Raw genomic sequence first — 6823 nt, forward strand, 5'->3', positions numbered from 1 at the left:
CTTGTACGTGAGGTGACGAGTGTGTAGTTGTGCTCATTGTTGAAAATCCTGCTTTTCATTTAAGTACATATATTTCGTATTTTACTTCACTGTGTACGCTACTTGAACTTTGAGCTTACTGTTAGCTTAGAAAAGCATGCTTGAATGACTAAATTGCCTACTTGCTCAAAGTGCCTTATCTGAACTCTGTGCAACATGCTAGGTTAGGATTACCTGACTATTTTGATATTAAATTTAATTGAGTTGATCATTCTTGTGTTGTTGCTGCGTGTTTACATTAGGACTACGGGCGGTTCCCGGTAGATCCCTCTTGTCTGTTTATTTGGGTCTACGGATGTGGTATTTCGGTAGATCCCCCTGCACAGTTATATGGAATTACGAGACTGCACCCGGTAGATTCCCCCAGTACTGGGTATTTATAATTGGGGACTACGGATCGGATTCTAGTAGATCCCCGACGCACTATGAGCTGGACTACGGGACGATACCGGGGAGATCCCTGGACATTTACATTTGGGGGCTATAGGACAGTATCCTGGTAGATCCCCGATTGTTGGATATTTACATTTGGGGGCTATAGGACTGTATCCTGGTAGATCCCCGGTTGCTGGATAATTACATTTGGGGGATACAGGACGGTATCCTGGTAGATCCCTAGTTGCTGGATATTCACATATGGGGGCTACAGGACGATATCCTGGTAGATCCGCGATTGCGATCTCTGTGTTGAGCTGTATTCTTTCTATGATATTTTCTTTGTTGTAATTGTTGTTATTCTTATCATTATACTGTGTTACTTCATACTTTTTCGTTTTCCTTATGTATATGTATATGACCGGTAGGGCCCTGACCTTCCTCGTCACTACTCAACCGAGGTTAGGCTTGGCACTTACTGTGTACAGCTGTGGTGTACTCATGCCCTTTCCTGCACATGTTTCTGCGTGTGTAGTGTGAGCACGTGATTTTTTCCCTATATGAATTACTCCCATAGATTCAAAATAAAATAATTTCTTTCAGTGTTTGCAAATTTGTGGATTTTCGTGGCATTTTCTGTTAATTGTGTGCATTTTCGTCCGTGCATTTTAATTGGTGAAAAATACAAAAAATATGTTGCATTTGCATTTTTTTTATAGCAAATCCGCTAGGCAGGTGCCTAGGGCTAGTTTTATTAATAACTAAAAAGAAAAAAGAACCACATAGGAGCAGTACAAATAAGGGGGACAATAGCACAAGTAGTGTTGCCTCTATGCCTTGGCCATATAATCACTCCTCTGCGCCTCACAATGCCCATATGGCAGCCTCATGTAGAGGAATCATGGTGTAGCTGCCAGCAAAGTCTCACGAGAGCATATAATCTCATGGCCACTTGGATATCTTTCCAAAGGCATCGGGCCAGTGCAACACAGACTAGGTTAAACCTTACCTTACTAATCCTATTGAGGCAAATAAAAAGCCTCACCTACTAGCAAGCATGCAAAAAGAACGAACTAGCTAGTACTAAATATTCTATGATCATCACAGAGTTTATAACATACTCTGTGATGATATTACATAGAACTATACTAATGTGATGATAGAATAAAAAGATGAAGAAACCACTATGGTGCTCTCTTTTCTCTAATATTGTGAAATCTTCAATTTGTAGATTCTTGTCTTCGTCCACCACTCTTTTCAAAATGTCTTCAAAAATCATGCTTTTTTCTTCGAACGATTGGACTTTGTAGATGTAGTTTGAGTGATCTGTTTTTGTTTTGCATTTCTCATTGGGAGTCTCCTTATGTTTGCATCTTCATTTACTCTGTCGTCCTAACTTTTATCCCTTGTACGAGACTTCTTACTTTTTCCGCTATGCATAGGTGATAAGTCCCCTTTTCTTGTTGCCTCTTCCCTACACTGTTGCAACATTGCATCTTCCTCTCCTTCGTCATACAATTCTCTCCCTAAGTGCACTGGTTGTGGAACATTTTGGACCATATCAAGTGTCACCAATGCAGATTGTCCTTGTGTTTTTGTCACCATTGTCTTGCTTTGATGTAGTTCTATTTTTTGCAATTTGTTCCTGCGCTTACTCACAGGCCCAGAGCTAAAGGCAGTAAGATTTACAGGATTTAACGAATTAGAACTCGCCATTGCATCCAAAAGCTGTCTCTCCTCCTCTGAAATAACTGGACTGGTTTTAACAATTTGATTATGTCCAGAATTTACTGCTTTGTCTTCTCTATCACGTATTTGAGTAACAGCTGGAATATCTTTCTTTGTAGACGTTGTTGCATGTGTACTGGTTGTTATACCTGGGAGCTGTCCAATTTTTGGTGTTGCCGTTGTTGTTCGATCTCCAGTAGGATTTGTATTTGAAGGATTGGAACCAATTTGCTGCTGCTGCACAGTAACCGTAGTAGCTCCTGTTGCTGCATTTTGCTTACCAGATTTTGTGTAACTTTTGGGAATAAAAGTAGGAGAATTGAGGTTCAGATTGCTCTTGGGACTTGCTTCTAGCACTTGATCATGTTTTTTAATTGCCATTGAGTGATTCTCCTCTCCTGCACTATCATGATCAACCTCTTCGTCTGCCTCTTCTGATGAATATCCAGCGAAACCATCACCCCAATCCTCCTCTTCATCATCCTCACGTTGTTCTTGCCAAAGCTTAGATTTGATAGCCATCATCCGCACATTTGCTTGTATTACCTCATTGTTATTCCCAGTTGACACCATAGGCTGCCCAGATTCTCCTTCAAATTCCCCAAAGGAACACAATGACTGAGAGGGGACATCAAATACAGATTTGTTCAAGGTAACCAAAGGTTGTGTAACCATGGTAGCTTTCATCATCATTTCATTATGAGCTTCCTTGATTATTTGTTCTACATTGGGGCTGGAAAAATGCAGAACAGGTGCATTGGAACTGTGAGTTTGGATGCCAATAAGTTCAGCCCCTAAATTGGTCGTTGAGTCCTTTTGTCGAACACCCATATTTTTGTCAAAATTACCACTGTCTTGTCCTCCCTTTTCATTGCTGGGCATGGGAACAAGTTGTTCGGATATTGCTTGCTCCTTTACATCAGTTTTAACACCTTCTGGATCCCCAATACCTTCAAGAACCTCGAACATATTTGAGCTGGAATCAATGTTAACGTCATTTCGTCGAACACCCAGGTTCTGCAATTTTGGTGATCCCTCTTTCCTTGTAGGCGATTTTCTACCTGTTACTACTTTCATTCTCCTCCTTTTTTGTTCAGATCCTCTCCCTTACCATTCTTGCTTATTTTTCCAGTAGCATCTTCAATCATTACAAAGTTATTCCCTACTTTTTCATTGCCTGAACTCTGAGCCACAGCTGGTTTATCAGAGATTTGTTCTGCACTTTTTTGCTCACCATCTGCAGTTGAATCTCCTGCTTTCTTGTCTATAGTTCCTTTCCCAGCGTGTGATTTAATACCAGCCTTTCCCTGTTGAGTCAAAACTAGCTTCTCACCAATACCCTCATTGACCCTAACAGTTTGGCCAGCTGCTTCAGTACCAGCTGACAGAATTTTTGCAGCATTAGCCAACTCTGTTTCCTCTGTTTTTTTAACCTCTGGATTTTTGACCTTATCACCTGAGAAATTGCCATTTAGTGCCCCATTACCTTCCTGTAGCTGACCCTTAGAAACTTGTTCAGCAGCAGCCAAGCCTTTACTACTTTGTACAGCTGCATCAATTCGATTAGCAACATTTTTTGAGCCAGGATCACTTGACATAATTTTTGCAGCACTAGCCAATTTGTCATAAGCTTCGACAATTAGATTGACAACATTAGAGATCCTTGCTAAAGCCACCTTAGCAGGCACATCTCGAGAAGGCGGATGTGGACCTTTGTCGACCTTTGAAACATCACCAACATGATTACCTCCAGCAATTCGATTTGCTCTGTTTTGCATAACAACTTGCTTTTCACCTTGAATTTGCAAGCCCTGCTATCCAGGTAATGTGTTACCAATAGCAGAATTGTTACCAATAGCAGAATTCCTTACATTCCCATTGTTCTGCACAACAGTTTGTGTTCCTCCTTCTATCTGTGAGTCTTGATGCTCATCTGCCCTTTCCTTTGTTGTTTCCTCCCCCTGCTGCCCAGCTCTTTTTGCGTTTAGATAAGCTCTAGCATCTCCTTGCAATCTATCCAACTTGCCCAGACCTTCCCTTTCATCCACCACTGCAACATCTACCTGATTATTCTCGATCCTCCAACGACATGATTTTTCATCGTGTCCCTGGTGTTTACAACAAGTGCAGTACTTTTGTAGATTATCAAACACGATCTGCTTGTAATGTTCTACTATTTTTCCAGAATTCATGTCCACAATATTTATCCTAACTCTCTTAGGATGTTTGTCCAATAAATCGATCAACACCTTAACCCTTGCCGTGCTTGGTCGTGTTCGTTCTTGAGTCGCCTTGTCAACTGCAAGAGGCTTCCCTACTGCTGAAGCTATGGATAATAACGATTTCTTTGCAAAAAAATTGGCAGGCAGCTCTGGCAAAGAAATCCAAACCACAGCTTTTGAAGTTTCTTCTCGAGGTTTGAAACCTATTGTCCATGGGAAAGTCCTAAAGAAAAATTCGTCTCCTTTTGCCTTAACGTAACCAGTTGTTCTTGACAACACCTGAACATAATCTTCAAAGAGATCAAAACGTACCAAGATATGACGAAACTCTAGCTGTCCAACGTTGCAATAACCTTTGACGTCGAATTGTTTTTGAATTAACTGTCGTAACTCTTGAACATCTGGTTTTCCATATGAAAATTTGAGAATTACTACCTGATGCAGTCCTTCTTCGATGGTGAACTTGTTCACCTCTTCAACTGTGAATGCTACAGTTGGTTCTCCATGGATCATATGAACAGGAAGTAATTCCAGTTTTGACGCAATTGCACCAGTTTTTGTTTTCTTAATTTTTGCAGCATAAGACTGTTTTAGATTGTTGTTTGTTACTGTTTCTGAGTTGTTTTGGATTGTCTCTCCCACAGCCAAAGGCTGGGGAGAGATCGCAGCAGCTATGGCTGCCAAGATCAGAAAAAAAAAAAAAGAACTCCACAACCTAGAGAGAGAAAGTAGAGAGAAGAGAGAAAGTAACCTTAAATTTGTTTGTTGCATTTGCATTTAGGGTTTGACTTTGCATTTTTTTTAAGAATTAATTAGTAAGTATTTATTTTACAAAGAGGGAAAATCACACAAAAATAGTTTATTTTCACATTTTAATTTTAGTTTGGAATTTTTGTAGTATTCCGTTTAATTTGGTTTTAATTAAGTGTAATAAGTGTTAGATGTAGTAATTAATTTAACTTGATAGGATAATTTGATTAGGGATTAATTTAGGTTTGTCTTTATTTTATTTATATTTAAAAAGAATTTAAGAAATCAGAAAAATAAAAAATAAAAAGAAAGAAAAATGAAAGAAAGGACAAAGAAAAAAGATCTCAGTTTTGGGCCATTTCAGGTTAATTATTCCAAGCCCAAACACCAAATACCCGACCAGGCCTGCCCCAATTTGCCCAAACCCGTCCAAATATCCATGCCCCAACCCGGTCCAGCCCCCCCATCGACCAAAAGACACCGTTGCGCTTAAAAGAGATCTGAGTCGTCAAGGTTAATCCATCTAACGGCTCAGAAGTGGGATATCCTTAATATTTATGTGTCCAAACACTCACCCCCTACCCCCCTCGTCTCTCATCTCCCTCATCCCCCAAAACCCTAACGACAGCCGCCCACGAATTCTCAACCATATCTGGTGGCGGCGCCACCACTAAACTCCACTAGAATCATACCCTACAACCACCTCACCCCCCCCCCATCTCCAATCCCCATTCAGCTTCTTTCGAATCCCTCCAAAGCCTCTCGAATCTTAAATCTAAGTTTCGAGTTCTAGGGTCGAAATCAAGTTCCTCCATGCAAGGTCACCCCTCTACGATCCCTGATGGTTCCGAGCCTATTTCGTCTCGAGATGATTTTCTTCGTCCGTTCCTCACAAAAAATCGACGATTTATACCATTTCGAGATTAAAACAGATTCACCCGCTGTTTTCAGGTCCAAACTAGTAAGTTTCCTTTTCTTGCTTCATATCTTTTATTCATCCTTTTGCTTCGTTTGTTTGTCCTGTTCTATCTCCATATTTGAATTCAATTTCCCCTCCCCTCTAAGGCTGTTTGTTTCTTCTCCATCTTTTAATTTTTCTTCTTCTTAGTCAGTGTTATCCTATTTCTATGTGATTTTTATCTTAAGCTATGATATTTCTGATAATTAGTTTAGGTAGTTTGGTGTCGAATCGTTAGTTTAATTTAATATCAATCTAGCATGTTAATTTGATATGTGTTTTGGAATTACTCAACTGTTTCCATTTTTGCTTATTATTAATTGGCTTGTTTTGCAATTCCTGCTGGTTTAAGTTTTGGATTGGGAATTACTGCATTGTTTTGGGTTTCTGATCATTTTTAAAAGCCCAAAAGAAAGGAAATTCAGTCTGGTTTGGGGTTGGGCTTTGGGCCAGTCCTGACCCATGTAGTTTGACCAATGTAAATTTCAGGGGTGTGAGGGGTAATTTGGGTAGTCTAGATTAGGGAATCTTTGATAACAGAAATAGGAAGCTTCTAGTAAGGGTCTGTAATGGAATTTCAGATTTTAGCTTGGGTAACAAGTTAGTAAATGAGGGATCAAGTAGCAAAAAATAGGAATTAGAAAGGGACTAGAATTGAAACAAAAAATCTGATATGTTGCCCTAGTCCCTTGCCTATAAAGGCAACCCAAACTTGTTTTGCAAGGCAGACGGAACAGACCTAAGAGACCTA

The sequence above is a fragment of the Nicotiana attenuata genome, chromosome 6, assembly GCF_001879085.1.
Source record: "Nicotiana attenuata strain UT chromosome 6, NIATTr2, whole genome shotgun sequence".
In the NCBI taxonomy this organism is placed as follows: Eukaryota; Viridiplantae; Streptophyta; class Magnoliopsida; order Solanales; family Solanaceae; genus Nicotiana; species Nicotiana attenuata.